The sequence below is a fragment of the Triticum dicoccoides genome, chromosome 2B (genome assembly GCF_002162155.2).
Source record: "Triticum dicoccoides isolate Atlit2015 ecotype Zavitan chromosome 2B, WEW_v2.0, whole genome shotgun sequence".
In the NCBI taxonomy this organism is placed as follows: domain Eukaryota; kingdom Viridiplantae; phylum Streptophyta; class Magnoliopsida; order Poales; family Poaceae; genus Triticum; species Triticum dicoccoides.
The window spans coordinates 78,767,374-78,772,159 of record NC_041383.1 but is presented as its reverse complement, the minus strand read 5'-3'; positions in this window follow the sequence as shown (position 1 = coordinate 78,772,159).

Here is a 4,786-nt window from a genome sequence, read left to right as displayed (position 1 = left end):
TGCTGTCAGCTGGGCTCGATCTCACGCGGCCTCAACAGCCTGCAGGCCCAATGCTGCCACCCCCATTGTATACGGCCCAATGCGGGAGGACGACATATAACTGGGCCAGATTCAATTCAAATACATGCATTTCTTTCGAGAACAATAATCTGTGCCCCATTAAGCTAAAAAACAAAAATGTGGCACATACATGAGTTACTGACTTACTGTGAGTGCCCGTCCATGGAGACCGATTGGCTGGAGTTGTTCATGCCTATATTGAAAATAGAATAAAAAACACCTTTTGAGAATTTTTTTTTCCATAAGCATGTCCAGACGCTTAGGGCCGGTCCTGAGATATCGGGGACCCGGGGCGAAACTAGAACCCGGAGCCCCTTAATACAACATCGAAATAATAATAAGCATGCCTAAATTCCATTTAACAGCTATGTATAGGATCATTAATTTGTCGAGAAACTTAAGTTACTCACTCCAAGGAATAAGTTGCAACGATGTTTCATATTAGACGAAAGGTAAATTTGATTTTCACACACCTCTTGTGAAATCAGACACAAGTAAAACTCCATATATTAGGTGGGCAAAAAGTTGTCTATCCACCAATAACCTATCCTCCTATAACCATCCACGAACAAACAAAAAAGTTGACGGCATGAGAAAATTCTAGCGCATAAAATGTACAATCGGCCAGATGACAATTACGATCAGCCTATGCCCAAAAAAAATTAGGACTAGAGAAGGATCCTGAAAATTTTATTCTAAATTATAGTGATAAAACAATCAACTGTAATTTATAACATAAATTTGGACGCCATAAAAAGCAGGGAAAACAAAATTACCTACGGTGTTGCGCCTCTGTTTTGCCATCACCACGATGTGCGCCCAGGCGGGAAGCCTCGTTGGTCATGCGTGCAGTTCGTAGATCACCGCCATTTATTTTAGGGTTTGGCTCGGTGTGATGCTGCTTTTCGGCCGCCGCAGGGAAACGAGGAAGGTATAAATCAATCGATCGCTTCAATCTTCCAAAACAGGATCGCTATTTTGTGCTAAAAAAGGCCCTGAGACAACCAGCCCACCACCATGTAACTCATGTTATAGTAATACTAATAAAGAAATAAAGGCCCAAGGCCCATTGCGCTAGAGCATAAACATAATGTATCGTCTTTTTTCTTCGTTGAGACACATAACAGCAGTTGGAGCGCCTTCAATGGCTGAATTCAGGGTACCAATGCTCACACATATACCTGGAGAGGGGGCCCCTTGGCTTGGGGGGCCCAGGGCGGCCGCCCCCTGCCCCCCCCTCAGGGCCGGCCCTGCAGACGCTCGCCATGTACGTGTAATTTTGACAAAGAAATGTAGCTATTTGCCGGCTACGTAAAAGACAAATAGTGGTATAGATGCACGGATCTGCTTATTTTTATGTAAGCACAGTGAAAAAAACATGTTGTGCAATTTCACAGGTATGAAGTGGCATGCGGAGCGCATATTGATGTATATGTGGATTTTTCTTACGAAAACTAAATTTTGAAACAAAAAAATTCAATTATTTTGAAGCTCTTCGCCCTCCGACATTTATTCAATAGGCAAAGGCGTATCTTCCCAGGAAAAGAAAGGAATGCTCCTGTTCGCTAGGGTTTTCCCACCTCCCGTTGCCGCTGGCGCCATGTCTCGTCTCCTCTGGCCTTAGGGCCATGAAAGCGCGGTAGATCCCGACCCTTGCCAGCCGAGGCTTATGCTTCATTTTTATTTATTTTTATGCTTGGAAAATAAAAATTATCTATAACAAAATTTTACAGGTACCTAGAGCACCTGATGTATGTGTGGAAATTTCTTTAATAAGAAAAGTAAAAGTTAGAATCATATTTTTTCTGCCTGCAAAAAAGAAACGTCTCACTTTTTATAATACGGAGTTACAAGACGTCTGAATTCAAACCACTCGCTCCGCTAGGCTGTTATGTACGTCCTGAAGGCCTAAACAGATAATAATAAGAGATAAACAAGCAACATGATCTGATCCCGGACACGACTGAAACTGACGGTACTGCAGTCATCGCCGCTGTTAACAATAGAAGAAACCTAGACATTTCCGAGCTCTGCTTCATCTACATGAAACTGAAGAGTTTACTTGTTTCTTTGCCTGTCGAGTGCTTGTGTAAGGTCAGGAGTGATTGTAACTCCTTTGCCTACTTGTTAGCTTTCTCTGCGCGTGTACAGGGGATGGTTGGAGTCTGACTAAACTTCACTCCAGATCACATTGCTAAAGCTGCACACAACTTGGTTGTAATGTGTCCCATTGTCAATAATAGTCTCATTTAATCTAAAAAAGTATGATAAACTTGCATGTATGCTTGGTTTTTCCCCCATGTTACTAGAAAATGCTGGATTCCATCTAGTAAAGAAGAGAAAATGGTCAGGTTCCATAATTAAAAAAAGAATATAGGCGTGTTCCATTGGGAAAAAAGACAATGGAAATATATGTTCTGAACTGATAAGAGATCAACATGCATTAACAGAGTTTTCTTTTTCGTGCTATTATCATACCACTTTTACATATTTTTAGCAATAATTTATGTTATTTTTATTTAGACTAACCTATTAATCCAATGCCAAAGGCAAGTTCCTAATTTTTGTGTGTGTGTGTGTGTTGGGGGGGGGGGTAGGTGAAACATTCACGCAGCCGGAATGACCTGATTTTTTGTGTGAATTTTTTATGGAAAATATCGATTTTTTGGGCGAAGGAATCATCGTAAGGCGGCGCACAAGGGTGTCACATGGTCTCAAGGCGTGGCCTAGTCCCCACCCGTCCGAGGGGCCCGCGTGGGGGTTGTGGATGTCGGTTGGAGCTCTTCTTCCGCCGCAAGAAAGCTAATTTTATGGGAAAATTCTCTTAAAATTTCAGTCCGATCGGAGTTACGGATCTCGGGATATTTAAGAAAAGGCACTTGGCCTTAGAAACGGTGCTGAAACAGAGAAGAAAACAGAGAGAAACAAAGGAGGAGTGATCCAGTTTCGGAGGGTTGTCGCCTTCCGGGAGCTATGGAGGCCAAGGACTAGAGGGGGAAACCTTCTCCCATCTAGGGGGTGGCCAAGGAAGAAGAGAAAGGAGGGGGGAGGGGCTCTCTCCCCCTTTCCCTCGATGGTGTCGGAGCGCCGCCAGGGGACATTGTCACCACTATTGTCTCCATCAACTTTGTCGTCTTCATCATCTTTCTCCCTCTCTATGCAACAGACCACTCTCCCTCAACATGTAATAATCTCTACTTGAAGATGGTGTTTGATACTATATATTATTATCCATTGATTTGTTGCATCTCTATTATGTCTGAGTAGTTTCTTTTGTCCTATGGGTTAATTGTGATATGCTATGGTTGATTTCAGTTGTATGTTATTATGGTGTTATCCTATGGTGCCCATCGCTTGTGCACACGCGTGAGATTCACGTTGTAGGATATTGCAATATATGATTGATTTGCTTACACTAGTGCAGAACCGGGCTTTAGCACCGGTTCGTAAGGCCCTTTAGTGTCGGTTCTGCAACTGGCACTAAAGTGTGGGGACTAAAGCCCCCCCCCCTTTAGTACCGGTTCAACACGAACTGCCACTAAAGGGCCGCCACCACGTGGCACGAGGCCCGCCGTGGTCTGGGGGACCTTTAGTCCCGGTTGGTAACACCAACTGGGACTAAAGGATTTTTTAAAATAAAGCAAAAACAACCCATCTACTGGGTCGGCACGGCCAGCATACGACTAGAAACCCAACCTCTAGTTGGGCCAGGATGCAGGCCCGTATGGCTCAGTAGGCCCCATAGGGCAGAAGACTTGCAATAGGCCCACAAAGGCATGCTTAGAGAGGAGCTCGACACGGTAGCCTCGGCGGGGCTTATAAACCGGTGTGAGCTCCTCTCAACTAGCAAGGTGGGACTAAACATTGTGAATGCGGGTGGCAGCGCACCCCTTTAGTACCGGTTGGTGGCACGAACCCGTACTAGGGGGGGGGGTCTTTAGTACCGGTTGGAGCCACCAACCCGTACTAAAGGCCACCACCTCTTTAGTTCCGGTTCGTGGCATGAACCGGGTCTAAAGGTTCGCCACGAACCGGTACTAATGAGCGCCGCCCGCCTAGCTGTTGGAACCGGCACTAATGGTCACATTAGAGCCGGTTCAATTACAAACCGGGACTAATGAGCTTCACATTAGGCTCTCTTTCTACTAGTGTTATGGTGGGTTACTAGAGTGACTGAAACCAAAACCCTAATTCATGAGTTGTTGCACATGGGATTAAAGGGACCTTAGATCTTAATGCTATGGTTGTGTTTTACCTTAATGAATCTTTGGTTTTTGCGGATGCTTGCTAGAGTTTCAATCATAAGTACTTGTAGTCAATGGATTTTGCTACATATTAGCATAGACCTCTCCCACATAAAAAACTGCAGTAGATGATTATCACTATTGTTGCATATCCAATTGACTAGGGACAATCCTTTACTATATTTTCTTCTAAAATATTTACTTTATTGTTCTTTTATAAAACAACAACTTCCACTAGTAGAAAAAGGTTCATTTATCCCGGTTTATAAGGCCCATTTGTCCCGGTTCGGGAACCGGGACTAAAGGGTCGGTACTAAAGCCTAACACCTTTAGTCTCGGTTCTTATACCAACTGGGACAGATGGGGCTCCACGTGGCCGCTGCGGCTTGCCCAGGCAGGGGGGCCTTTTGTCCCGGTTGGTAGCACCAACCGGGACCAATAAGCATCCACGCGTCAGCAGTTTAGGGGCTAGGGTTTTTTTT